This window comes from Natator depressus, chromosome 10 (assembly GCF_965152275.1).
Source record: "Natator depressus isolate rNatDep1 chromosome 10, rNatDep2.hap1, whole genome shotgun sequence".
Taxonomy (NCBI): Eukaryota; Metazoa; Chordata; order Testudines; family Cheloniidae; genus Natator; species Natator depressus.
In genome coordinates, this window is record NC_134243.1 from 48730545 (window position 1) to 48745410 (window position 14866).

The window sequence follows — 14866 nt, forward strand, 5'->3', positions numbered from 1 at the left end:
AATGTCTGCAGGAATATCATCAGTAATTGAATGTGTATGGTTCTGTCTAGATTCCTACCTAACAGCATGTGGAGGGGATGCCTTTGTCATTCACTTCTTTTGGAAAGTGAGTATGTACAGTGAGGATCTCAACGGATCTGCTTCCTGTTTGTTTCTTACTGACTTTAATGACAAAAAATGACGTTTTTACACATAGGCTGCTCTGGCTCTGCAGTGCTGTGGGAGAATGAGCTGGCTTCTGTTCTGCTTCACGCATCAGTTATTATCTGTCAAATACTGACCTCTGTTCTTTCAGTCTCTTAAGAGTCCCCACCCTGATTTTCAGATGTTAAGTTTAATTTTGCTGGGCTGACAACTAGAAGAAATATCTTTTAACTTTCAAATACAGTAAATTTGACATTGAAGCTAAATCACTAACCAATGGGGGAAGGGGAGAAGCAATTATGATTTCAAGTTATTTATTAATAAAGTGGCACCCTTGCAAGGTGCTCAGAATTCACATATTACATTTTATAATGTTCTATATAAAAATAAATTCTAAAAATAATTTCCCCAATGAAATAAAGTATCTATTAGATCAAACTCTGTTACTAATTTCCTACATTAACTCCAGTTTCTGACCACATACCAGAAGGCACAACAATATATACATATTTGAATGATAAATTGTGGTTCTTCATTACAAATTTTGAAGGTCACTGCTAACGTTATTAGTTTCTTCTGAGATGACTTGGAAGTATATTTGTATTTAAAAGTGACAAAACAATTAAGCCATTTAATTTTTAAAAATTAGGAGAATAAATGATATGAGTGCTAGATTTTGTCACAAACAGTATTTAACAGCTGTCTGAAATAAGAAGAGATGTCCATCTGTAAAGTCACTGGGATAATTTTATGTCTGTTTGTCAGGAAAGAGATTCCAATTAGGTGAAATTTAGATGAACACAAAAGAGGATTTGCCCATAGTCATGTCACCAAAAAGGAGTATCTAATCTACCTTGTCCAGCAGATCTTAAATCTCTAACAAGAAACTGCTTGACAATTTTAGTGTAACTGAGATAATGGGTTTGCTGTAGCTCATGAAAGCTTATGCTCAACTAAATTTGTTAGTCTCTAAGGAACCACAAGTCCTCCTTTTCTTTTTTTGAGATATTTGGGTATTGCTTTGAGCTTATTCCATTACTAGTTTGAATCCATCTTGGTCTATGATCTAAAGCCAAAGGTTACCAAACTTTTTTCATGGGGTGGACCGCGTGTTGAGTGAGACACAGTCCTGGCACCACCTTCCACTCCCATTCGTGATTGCAGAAACTTCCACCCCTCTCATTCATCATCTTTGTGGCAAAGTCAGCAACTGCTTACATGAGAAAGCACATATGGGGAAAGACTTGATGTCTTTTCCCCTTCCCTTCAGCTAAAAGTGAAGAGAGAGGGGAGCCAGAACAATGTGACCGGATAGTTCTCTGTGGACCAGCATCAAGTGCTCCACAGTGCACAGCCTGGGAATCTCTCATTTAGAGGTTGTTGTTAAAGGCTAAGTCCTCCAAGGAGCTCTGCCCTCTGACCCCAATCCAGCAAAGCACTCATAAGAAGAGCCATTCTGGATCTGACCAATGGTCCATCTAGCTCAGTGTCCCATCTCTGATAGTGGCCAGCGCCAAATGCTTCAGAGCCTGGGAATGAAGAGAACAAAGCAATATTGAATGATCCATCCTGTTGTCCAATCCCAGCTTCGGGCACTTGGAGGTTTAGGGACACCTGGAGCATGGGGTTGCATCCCTGATCATCTTGGCTAATAGCCATTGATAGACCTATCCTCTACGAACTTATTCAATTCTTTTTGAACTTGCACACCATCCCATGGCGACAAGTTCCATTCAAACCATGAGACTACCCACGTTCCTAAATTTAAGCACATGCTTAAGTGCTTTAAGGATTGCAGGACTGAGCCTTAAGAGAGTATTTTGTGAAGTTTATTGCCTGCTCTGGGGATTCTTACTATATCTTCAATTTGGACCTCCCTGGAAAGTATTGTTGCTAACGCTAAGTGCTGCATACACCTAAATCAGCTGAGCTACTAGGTAGAAGCATAACTGTGACATTGCAGGTTTCTGCAGTACAAAGGAGATCATAACACAGGAAGAAAATTGAGAATAGTAGTTCAATATTTGTCCCCAATAATTTTAAATTTCAAGGGTGGTATCAGCCTGTACGTTGCTAAATAATACCAACTAAAGCATCCATCTGGTAAAGAATAAGCTTGATTAGAGCTCATCAGATAATGAAAAAGTTAATTTATTTCATTTGACCGGAAAAAAAAAATCAAAATTCATCCAATAGATTAGTTGTAATGGTTCATTTAACCAGTGTATCCCTCTGGCTGCTGTGTTATGATCCCACTCAGAGCTCAATCTACAGAGGAGCCAAGGCTGTTACAACCCTACTACAAAGCTTGGGTTTTGACTCAATCTGTAGATGTTCTGGCGGCAGTTGGTTCTGTTCCCTGTGTGTTGGCTAGGATGGCTGCTATCACATAAATGAGGCATTGTTCAAGATTCAAACTTCTGTGAGCCTTAGATGCTCAGGATAAGCTTCCTCTGTCCAGTGGAAGTGTCTAGCCCACTGGGCAGTTTGTTACACGTGATCCACAGAGCATGTGAGTCTGCTCAGCTACAGAGGCTAGTTCTTTAGCTCAAGCTGTCCAGACTTGTGTTTGTTACACCGCAGTGGTTTCAGAGCAGCTCTTCTCTGAAACTAACACACTAACGTGGGGTTTGGAAGATGATGTGAGGCTTTTTGGTGTTGTTTTTTTTCTCCCCTGCAGCTTTGACCAATGCCACTTTTGGAACTGAGTGAAAAGCTTTTAACTTGCTGTCATAAATATAAAGGGAAGGGTAACAACATTTATGTATGCAGTAACACAAAATCCCTCCTGGCCAGAGGTACAGAATCACTTTACCTGGAAAAGGTTAAGAAGCTCAAATAACCTGGTTGGCACCTGACCGGAAGGACCAATGGGGAAAGAGGATACTTTCAAATCTGGGGGTGGGGGGAGAGGTTTTGTTTGTGCTCTCTTTATTTGTTCCCTCTCTGGATGGAGAGAGAGACCAAGCAGGTAAAGCATTTTCTGAAAACATACCTGAAATGATACATCTAAAATTACAGAAATTTTAAGTAAAGGCAAGGAAATGTGTTAGATTATCTTTTGTTTTAGCTTGTGAATTTTCCCTATGCTAAGAGGGAGTTTTATTCCTGTTTTTGTAACTTTGAAGCTGAGCCTAGAGGGGAATCATCTGTGTTTAAAATCTTTTTATTTACCCTGCAAAGTTACCTTCCATCCTGATTTTGCAGGTGTGATTCTTTTACTTTTTTTTTAAATAAAATTTTCTTTTAAGAACCTGGTTGATTTTCAGTGTCCTAAAAACCCAGGGGTTTGGTCTGTGCTCACTTTGTAACCAATTGGTTAGTACATTATTCTCAAGTCTCCCCAGGAAAGGGGGTGAGGGGGCTTGGGGGAATATTCTGGAGAAATAGGGACTCCAAGTGGCCATTTTCCTGAATTCTGGTCTAAATCACTTGGTGGTGGCATCAATACCATCCAAGGACAAGGAAAGGATTTGTGCCTTGGGGAAGTTTTAACCTAAGCTGGTAGAAATAAGCTTAGGGGGTCTTTCATGCAGGTCCCCACATCTGTACCCCAGAGTTCAGAGTGGTGAGGGAACCCTGACACTTGACAATGCCTGGATTTGTGGTCCTACATTTCTCTTGCAACACCTCTCCCGCGTATTTCAGGTGGGATTTTCAAAGAGACCTAAGGGAGTGTAGGCACCCAAATCCCAGCCTAAAACAATGAGAAATGGGTCCATGCTACACAATCTGGATCTGAACTTCCTGACAGGTTGAGAGGTTGGATCTGGGGTTTGGGTTTAAGGGGGAGAGTGGCAGGAAACTCCACACAATTATCCTCAGAGTTTTCGGACAATCATCTCCTCAGGGTGGTGGTGCAAAAGTCAAGGGGTGATGAAGTGGGCAAGTTGGAATATATTTTCTTATTGCTGTTTTCTCTCCCACCTCCTTCCCCAGTGCTCTGTAGGTACCTCTCCTCATGCAATAAGGCTTTAAAAAGGGAACTGGGTAGCTGAAAAGTGTGGTTTTTCTAGTAGGTAGAAGTTTCTCCATAATAAATAACTTGGGTAAATGTCAGGACTGACTTGAGAGCAATAACTCATAACTGGGTGTGTTTCACATAATGATTCATGTGGTGATTGGTGGCTGAGCTGTGGGAATTTGGATTATATAAAGAATCAGAGGAACCTGTGGGCAGAGCACCTTGTGTAGTTTCACTTCCCTACCCCTTTAGCAGGAATAAAGTGGTACCTGAGTGCTAAAACAGTGAATGTCTGGTCTCTTATCTCCTCTTAAAGGCTCTTGCTGAAGGTCCTTGCAGTGGTAATGCTCATGTCCTTACACCTAAGCAAATAAACCTAATGACTAATACAGTCTCTGTGCCCTGTCAGTCTTGCATTAAAAATTTAAAAAAGAAGACAGCTTGGAACAACTTGAAATTCCAGTGTTTCTTTGTATCACTGCACCAGAACAAAGCTCCTAGACAGAAACAACTAATTTACAGCTGCTTAGAAGGAGGAGTGTTTTTGCAGGGCAGTTGGCCAGCATCAAACCTTTAGCACTGAGTTGTTAACAGGTAGTTCGGTAGCTCATCTCTGTATTGCAGAGACTAGGGGTAGTGGACTGGAGCACAGTAGAGGGGGGCTGGAAGTTAAGGGGGAGCATTTTTCAAGTTTGTTCCTTTATGTTTTCAAGTGATGAAATCCTACTGGAAGAAGACAAAACTGTGACAAAACTAAAAAAATCTCAACCAGTTAATCAGAGCTTAGCTTTGGACAATGAACCTCTGGAAAATCCCCCACTAACTCCTTCAATAAGAGGATCCTATATAGCCAGACTTGTGTCCAAATACATATTCTAATGAGATATGCCCTTGCTTATCTAACCCTGTATAGAGACATTTAGGCCTGGTCTACACTAGGAAATCAGGTTGGTTATAACTACGTCACTCAAGGGTATGAAAAACCCAGACCCCTGAGCAACGCAGTTAAACTGACCCAACCAACGCCATGGACAGTGCTAGGTCGACGGGTGTGAGAAGCAAAGATGAACAGTGCAAATGGAAAAGGCACCCCAGGAGTGTGACTATCACCCCCACAAACACACACCGGTTCAACTCCTCTCCAGAATACAAGGAATCGGTCCAGCCCGGGTCTGGTGTTGTTTTAACATCTGATTAATGACCTAGATGTAGGAATAGAGAGCACACTGATCAAATTTGCAGATGACACAAAGCTGCGGGGGGTGGGGCGAGGAATTGCCAGTGCTTTGGAGGATAGAGCTAAAATTCAGAGGGATCTTGATAAACTGGAGAACTGGGCTGTAGACAACAAAATGAAATTCAACAAAGACAAATGTAAGGTGCTACAGTTAGGGAAGAAAAACCAAATGAACAAATACAGAATGGAGGGTAACTGGCTTGGCAGCAGCACTGCTGAGAAGGATCTGGGGGTAGTGGTAGATAACAACTTGAACATGAGTCAGCAATGCAATGCTGTTGCAAAAAAAAGCAAATGCAGTTTTAGGTTGCATTAATAGAGGCATAGCATGCAAGTCATGGGTGGTGATAGCACTGTTCTATTCGGCACTGATTAGGCCTCAGCTGGAGTACTGTGTCCAATTTTGGTCACCAATGTAAAGAAAGGATGTAGAAAAACTGAAAAGGATCCAGAAGCAAGTGACAAAGATGATCAAAGGGATGGAATGCAAGCCATATGAGCAGAGGCTAGAGTAACTGGGTATGTTTTTTCAGTTGGAGATTAAGGGGGGGACATGATAGCGGTATTCAAATACTTGAAAGGCTCCATTAAAAAGATGGAGAAAAGTTATTCTCTCTTGCTACAGAGGGCAGGACAAGAGGCAATGGGTTCAAACTACTGCACAGCAGATTTAGAGTAAATCTCAGGAAAAAACTTCGTAACTGTAAGAACAGTAGGACAATGGAACAGAATGCCTAGGAACTTTGTGGAAGTTTCTTCACTGGAGGTTTTCAAAAGGAGGCTGGATAGCCACCTGTCTTGGATAGTTTAGCCACAACAAGTCCTGCATCTTGGCAGAGGGTTAGCCTAGATCAGTGGTTCCCAAACTGGGGTTCACGAAATGTTACAGGGGGTTCTTGGAAAAAATTCCCTAATGGCAGACAGAGCTGTCTCTAGGGAGCCCCTGGACTTCCAAGAGCTAAGCAGATCAAAGCAAGCATATCTATCACACTGAGGAGATTTAAACTTCAAGACTCCTTATAAGAAATGGAAACGGAGGTGGATATTTTTTGCTGTCTTTAAAATTAAATAGGCAGCTAGTATTGTTTTTAAAATTATTACGAAGAACAAGTTTAAGCTTTGTTGTAACGTGCGTTGTTTGCCTGGACTGCTCAAGACCTGAATGCTTGTGTAGGAGGAACTCTTTGAGTTGGCTTCTTAAATCTCTTCACGCTGTTCCTCATCTGATACTCCTTGATGAAACCTAGGAGCCTTGTCTTATATCAGGCTTATTCAAAGTGATACAAGCTACGAAAGTGAGATCCTGGAAGAGTGTAGCCGTTTTCATAATGTAATAAAAATACTGTAATGATAAATAGTTTATAATAAGCATGTCATAAGAACAAATTTTATATTTCCAAGAGCACTGTTTTTATAATTTATACTCAGGTAAAGGAGACAATCCCTGGAAATATTCAATTTGGCCGGGGGGGGGAGTTGCGAGACTTGACATTTTAGTGAAAGTGGTTCACAGATGGTTAAAGTTTGGGAACCACTGACCTAGCTGATCCTTGCAGTCCCTTCTAACCCTATGATTCTAAATGCACAAAGCAAACTAACTACGCAGAACCTCAGAGTTACAAACACCTCAGGAACAGAGGTTGGTTGTAACTCAGAAATGTTTGTAACTGAACAAAATGTTATGGTGGTTCTTTCAAAAGTTTACAACTGAACTTTGATTTAATGCAGCTTTGAAACTTTACTGTGTGGGGAAAAATGCTGCTTTTAACCATCTTAATTTAAATGAAAAAGCTCAGAAACAGTTTCCTTACCTTGTCAAATCTTTTTTTAAACTTTCCCTTTATTTTTTTAGTAGTTTACCTTTAACACAGCACTGTACTCTATTTGCTTTTTTTGTCTTTGCTGGTGCCTGATTGCATTCTTCCGGTTCCAAATGAGGTATGTGGTTGACCAGTCAGTTCATAACTCTGGTGTTCGTAACTCTGAGGTTCTAGTCTACAAAAATCAAGACTTTTTTGCCAACTTCTTTTGTTTAGAATGATTTTGGGGGATTACTTACAGCTACGGTTTGTGCAAAATGTTGAGATAAGTGAGATTTTCAAGGTAGTGGTGTTTCTGTCATCAGATGACTTATGCCTCAGTTTAATCAACAAAGCAAGGTTGTCCCTTGCTGGATAATCTAAGGACAGAGAAATCTGACTCAGTCACTTCCATCTATTTGTTTTGGAGTGAGGCCAGAGAGTAATGTTGTTTTTCTGAGGGCATTTTGGTTTCTGGTAGATAAGGCTAGGTCAAAGGTTGTTCCAGCATATTATTAGATAATATTTATTTAATCACATAAGAGAAACTAAAAATAAAATTTGGGGACAACGCTTGGTCTCAGTCTAATTTCTGTTAATAGTTAATATGCAGATATTACAAAACTCAGGCCAAAAATCTTCCCCACGTTTATGTATCTGTTCCTCCCTGTTTTATTTCCAGTCTGTCTTCTTAGAAAAAAATCTCCTGTCTTCAGATACATGTTCGGCTCCATCCTGAGCTGCAGCTGGGGGCGGGGCAGCATGAAGCAGTCATACAGTTCTGAGCAGCTCAGATGTGGAGCAAAGGTGAATCTAAGCCATCTTTTTACACCTCCCTAAGTGGTCAGCCTGAGCAGATACCAAACTGTCCTTCAATGTCATTTAAAGCATCCTGGTCCTTATGTAAAATAGATATTAGACTTTCAGAGATCCATAAATATATTATTATTAAGTAGCCAGCCCGTGCCAATGTTGTGGGACAAAAAGATACCCCTTTGGAGGTGAAATTTTCTGTTTCCATAGTGCTTCAAGCACTTCCTGGCTTGAGGAGCAAGAGACAGTCAAGGGTTTGAACTAAGGAGTCCCCAGTTAGCGTGATAACAGTTCTGAGACAGCATGCTGGCTGCTGTAGTGATTTTGAGATGTGAGACATCGTCAACTGAGGACTAAAACTGAGACCACTCAATTCCCTTGAATTTACAACCTAAGCAGGATTTGATCCCAGATCTATAAAAGTTATGGAAAATATGTTAACCCACTACAACAGGTACATGCCTCCTTTCTCCTCACTAACAAACTTTTTCTGTCAATTCTTCTTACAGAGCTTTTAAGTACAAACTGCTTCTTCACATTGATTCACTTACTCCTTCCTGAACTTGTTTCACTTTAAAGTCACACAGCCATTCTCTAGGCCTTTTCTCCATCTGAGCCTCAGTTTTCTCAGTGAGAGATTTGTGTGTGGTAGATCTCCAGAATATGAAAGGACACATATTTAGGAAATTTTCTCCATTCCTTGTTGTATATGAGAATGAATTCAAGGATTTCCTCTGGCTCCTAGCAGAGATATCCACATGGCTAGATAGTCCTCTCAAACCACAAAATCTACATTTAACTTCAAAGATCTTGATCTTCCAAATGATTTTCAACACATCCTGTTACTCAGTATGATGCAACGTGTCAACTCAATCTATCAGGATGGTGTGTCACAAAACCTGAAAAATTGTGCAATCTGACAACAAAAAGAAACTCCACACAACAAGTGTTTCATGAAAACATGGAACATTCCACTGGTACAACTTTGCTTTTTCAGGCAGAACCTGCCTACTATCCACACACAAATTGTGTTACATTGCTTATCCCAGAATAACTAAACTGCTTAGGAATGGACAGCTCTATTTTGGTAGGAAGTTTCATATGGACACATCCCCATTCTGATACAAGCTATGATATAAACACTTTCATATCAACATAACTGCGTCCAGACTAGTGATTACACTGTATTGGTTTGAACAGCAAAAACTATTGTTTAGATCAGCCCTTACTAGCAGGCACAGTGGCATTGTGAATAGCTTCAGCTAACTAGAATGAAATGCCTGTTCAACTGGAAGAGAAAACCAGACAGCGCTGATCCTTAGGAAACTTTCTCTTTCGTCATAAGCCTTTCTGATATAAAACAAACTGATGCTGTAACTGGTCAGTCCTGTCCATTCCATTGTATGTCATGCTGTAAAGAACTGTAAGATTGTCTCACTGCTCATAGGCGCCGACTTCCCCTCTTTCCCATGGGTGCTCGACCCCCCCTTCCCTCAGCCCCACCCCCACTCCACCCCTTCCATGAGGTCCCGCCCCTGCCCCGCCCCATGCCAACTCCTTCCCCAAAGTCCCCGCCCCAACTCCTCCCCTTCCCTGCCCCTATTCCAACTCCTTCCCCAAATCCCCGCTCGGCCTCTTCCCCGCCTCCTCCCCTGAGAGTTCCCGCTCCTCCCACTCCCTCCCAGAGTGTGCTAATGCTGCCAAACAGCTTTTTGGCGGCGGCAGGGCAGGAAGAGCTGGGAGGTGGGCAGAGGAGTGGGGACGCCGTGCACTCAGGGAGGGGGGAGGAAGTGGGGCGGGGGGGAGCTTCACTGCCAGTGGGTGTAGAGCACCCACTAATTTTTCCCCGTGGGTGCTCCAGCCCTGTCAGTGCCTATCTCACTGCTCTCCCGGTGACAGCCACATTTCATGTTGGTCAATTTCCTGAGGCTATCTCTCTGAGCACACTCTACTCACTGAGTAACTCCTCCCTGTGACCAAGTCTCACTTGGTTATTACCTCTTTGGTCTAATTTCAGTTGTTGGGTTTAGCGTGTGGGTGCTGAGTGGGGCTGGTGTTCTGTGATATACAGTCAATCAGGCGAGAGGATCTGGTGGTCCCTTCTGGCCTTAACCTCTATGACTCTCCTATTGTTCCCTGAGGCACTCGGAATTGTGATAATAGGATGGAACTATGTAACCAAGGGCTTGATTTTTGGGGCATTTTGGGGCATCCAAGTCTCTTGGAGTTTTTATTGTTTGTATCACAGGAGTGACTAGAACCCCCCAATCAAGGCTGAGAGCAAGATTGGACTCCAAGTTTGTATTTGTCCTTTGTTCCTTTTTGTTAAAGAGAGCCTAGCTGAGAATTCCAATCACTGTTTTACATGTGAGGCCTCCTTGAGGTTTTCAGAATGGAATGAAAACACAACTCAGAGCAGAAAGAAAACATTTTGTCAACAACAAATTATGTCATACCAACCTAACAGCTTTCTTTGACAGGGTAACAAGCCTTATGGGGGGCGGGGAGTGGTAGATGTGGTATATATTGACTTTCGTAAGGCTTTTGATACTGTCCCGCATGACCTTCTCATAAACAAGCTAGGGAAATACAGCCTAGATGGAGCTACTATAAGGTGGGTGCATAACTGCTTGGAAAACCATTCCCAAAGAGTAGTTATCAGTGGTTCATAGTCAAGCTGGAAGGGTGTATTGAGTGGGGTCCTGCAGAGGATTGGTCCTGGGTCAATATCTTCATAAATTATTTAGATAATGGCATAGAGTGTACACTTACTCCAACGAGAAACTGCTGAGCTTGAATTAATATGCAAACTAGATACCATTAACTTGGGTTTGATAAGAGACTGGGAGTGGCTGGGTCATTACACATATTGAATCTATTTCCCCATGTTAAGTATCCTCACACCTTCTTGTCAACTGTCTAAATGGGCCATCTTGATTATCACTACAAAAGTTTTTTTTCTCCTGCGGATAATAGCTCATCTTAATTAATTAGCCTCTTACAGTTTGTATGGCAACTTCCACCTTCTCTGTATATATATATATATATATATATATTCTTACTATATGTTCCATTCTATGCATCCGATGAAGTGGGCTGTAGCCCACGAAAGCTTATGCTCTAATAAATTTGTTAGTCTCTAAGGTGCCACAGGTACTCCCGTTCTTTTTATAAAGTTTGCAGATGATACCAAGATGGGAGGTGTTGGATTAAAATTCAAAATGATCTGGCAAACTGGAGAAATGGTCTGAAGTAGAATCATAGAATATCAGGGTTGGAAGGGACCTCAGAAGGTCATCTAGTCCAACCCCCTGCTCAAAGCAGGACCAATCCCCAATTTTTGCCCCAGATCCCTAAATGGCCCACCTCAAAGACTGAACTCACAACCCTGGGTTTAGCAGGCCAATGCTCAAACCACTGAGCTATCCCTCCCCCCTAAAGTAAATAGGATGAAATTCAATAAGGACAAATGCAAAGTACTATGCTTAGGAATGAACAATCAATTGCACGCATACAAAATGGGAAATGACTACCTAGGAAGGAATACTGTGGAAAGAGATCTGGGGGTTATAGTGGATCAGAAGCTAAATACTAGTCAACAGTGTAACACTGTTGCAAAAATAGCAAACATCATTTTGATGTGTATTAGCAGAAGTGTTGTAAGCAAGATACAAGAAGTAATTCTTCCACTCTATTCCGCACTGATAAGGCCTCAACTGGAGTATTGTGTCCATTTCTGTGTGCCATATTTCAGGAAAGATGTGGACAAATTGGAGAAAGTCTGGAGGAGAGCAACAAAAATGATTAAAGGTCTAGAGATATAACCTATGAGGAAAGATTGAAAAAATTGGGTTAGTTTAGTGTGCCCTTAAGTGTCCAGCCCTCTCCTGGACAGCTCAGTGAAATAATAAGGGTCATTTGTTCCTCTAAAGACACAAAAACACATCCCAGCTTATCCATGTAGCGGGGGTGAATACATTCTTCCCTTGAAACACCTCACTGAGTTGGTTTATAATAAAATAAAACAAATTTATTTACATAGAACATAGGTTAAGTGATGCTAAGTAAAAGAAATAAAGTTAGAAAGGGTTACAAGTAGGGCTGTCAAGCAATTAAAAAAATTAATCAAGCAATTGTCAAGCAATTAAAAATTAAAAAATTATTTAAAAAATTGTGCAAAAATCGCACTGTTAAACAAAATAGAATACCATTTATTTAAATATTTTTGGATGTTTTCTACATATTCAAATATATTGATTTCAATTACAACACAGAATACAAAGTGTACAGTGCTCACTTTATATTTATTTTTGATTACAAATATTTGCACTGCAAAAAACAAAACAAATAGTATTTTTCAATTCACCTAATACAAGTACTGTAGTTCAATCTCTTTATCATGAAAGTTGAACTTACAAATGTAGAATTATGTACAAAAACAAACTGCATTCAAAAATTAAACAATGTAAAACTTTAGAGCCTACAAGTCCGATCAGTCCTACTTCTTGTTCAGCCAATCGCTCAAACAAACATGTTTATTTACATTTGCAGAAGATAATGCTGCCTGCTTCTTGTTTACAATGTTATCTGAAAGTGAGAACAGGCGTTTGCATGGCACTGTTGTAGCCAGCGTCGCAAGATATTTACATGCCAGATGTGCTAAAGATTCATATGTCCCTTGATGTTTCAACCACCATTCCAGAGGACATGTGTCCCTGCTGATGACAGGTTCTGCTTGATAACGATCCAAAGCAGTGGGGACCGACGCATGTTCATTTTCATTTCATCATCTGAGTCAGATGCCACCAGCAGAAGGTTGATTTTTCTTTTTTGGTGGTTTGGGTTCTGTAGTTTACACACTGGAGCGTTGCTCTTTTAAGACTTCTGAAAGCATGCTCCACACCTCATGCCTTTCAGACTTTGGAAGGCACTTCAGATTCTTAAATCTTGGGTCGAGTGCTGTAGCTATCTTTAGAAATTTCATATTGGTATCTTCTTTGCATTTTGTCAAATTTGCAGTGAAAGTGTTCTTAAAATGAACAACATGGCTGGGTCACCATCCAAGACTGCTAAAACATGAAATATATGACAGAATGCGGGCAAAACAGAGGAGGAGACATATAATTCTCCCCCAAGGAGTTCAGTCACAAATTTAATTAACATATTATTTTTTTAATGAGGCATATGAATCTTTAGCACATCTGGAACATAAATATCTTGCAACGCCAGCTACAAAAGTGCCATGCGAACACCTGTTCTCACATTCAGATGACATTGTAATTAAGAAGTGGGCCGCATTATCTCCCGTAAATGTAACCAAACTTGTTTCTCTTAGTGATTGGCTGAACAAGAAGTAGGACTGAGTGGACTTGTAGGCTCCAAAGTTTTATGTTGTTTTGTTTTTGAGTGCAGTTATGTAACAAAAAACCCCCTACATTTGTAAGTTTCATTTTCATGATAAAGAGATTGCACTACAGTACTTGTATGAGGTGAATTAAAAAATACTATTTCTTTTGTTTATCATTTTTACAGTGCAAATATTTATAAATAAATAAAATAAAAATAAAAAATAATATAAAGTGAGCACTGTACATGTTGTATTTTGTGTTGTAACTGAAATTGATATATTTGAAATTGTAGAAAAACATCCAAAATATTTAATAAATTTCAATTGGTATTCTAGTGTTTAACAGTGCAATTAATCACAATTAATTTTTTGAGTTAATCATGTGAGTTAACTGCGATTAATCGACAGCCCTAGGTACAAGCAGATAAAAGTGAAAACATCTAAAAGTCTAAAACTTAATCTAGCAAGTTTTGGTTCAAGGGTTTGCTTAGGATGGTCTTTCTCACCCACAGTCTTCCAGCAAGATGGTGCCTGACTCTTTCCTTGGTCAGGATCTCTCCTAGAGGCCCAAGGGTGCTGGTGCCTTTGTCTTCATAGGGGAAACAGAGAGAACTTGAAGTTCTCTGCCCCTTTCCTTTAGAGTCCAGTAGGCCTTTAAAATGAATTCTTCTGAGGGTTATCCTTCAAAGTAAAGTTTATTCATGCAGTAAAGAAGGCGACCTGGAGTCTGGTGGTGAAGGAGGCTCCATAGTTTTCTTTCCCCATGTATTTTTGCTGAAATCCAAATTGGTCTGTTTCCTGCCATCCCCTCCCGCTGCTGTCTTGAAGACCCTGTTTAATACTTATATGTAAATTGAGAGAAACACATATTTCTTTGTTTAGGATAGACTGTTTAACAACTTTTGCCTAGAAAGGGCTGTCTGCTTTTGAACATGTGCTAATAACATCATACAGGGAGAATTCATAACTGTACATATGATGTTGCTACATACATTTCACTATGATATTATTGACCAGCAAGTTACTAGTTTTACTAGTTACAAGTCACCAGGCATGTTTTATACAAAGAGTATTACAATGGCGTATAGGGTGTGAATACAGGGGTGCTTTAGGTCACCACCAGCCAACCTGCCCAAAGGTTTGAAAAAGCTGTTACTTTACAAATCTTTTTTTTTATTTGCTCTTGCCTCTATATAGAGGAACAAGAACCGATGTCTCTAAGCCCTCTTTTAACCCTTGCTCTGAATAGCTCTTTGCTACTGAGTTTGCTAAGGCATTATAGCAATTTGCTCCTGTTTTCCTTTAAGACAAAGATAAAGATGCTTCAAGACTGCTCAGCTGCAGCCATGGAACTTTTCAATTTCTGAGACTTGTCCAGTGAGGTTTCTTAACACAGGGAAGCAGAACTGAATTCCATTTCTAGTAAAGTGGTAACTTTTTAAGGAACTGAGAAACTGCTGGAACTTGGATGCATATTTTCAACATTATTTTTTCTTATCCTGGACCTCTAAAGTAACACAGAATGATTACAGTGCTGCGTTATGTATCTTCAGTGTTTGATT

At 40.4% G+C, this 14866-nt stretch overlaps 1 protein-coding gene across 2 annotated transcripts in view; it reads right to left on the minus strand.

Annotated features, from left to right (window-relative positions):
- PSTPIP1 (proline-serine-threonine phosphatase interacting protein 1) overlaps window positions 1-14866 on the minus strand; it is a 97689-nt gene that overhangs the window by 75808 nt on the left and 7015 nt on the right. Inside the window, exon 1 of one of the 2 annotated variants that reach the window (XM_074966068.1) lies at window positions 13811-13922. The exons of the other annotated variant lie outside the window; for it this stretch is intronic. The gene's annotated coding sequence lies outside the window, so the exon portion shown is untranslated. Of the gene's footprint in view, window positions 1-13810; window positions 13923-14866 lie in introns of those variants that run through there. 2 annotated transcript variants of the gene reach the window in all.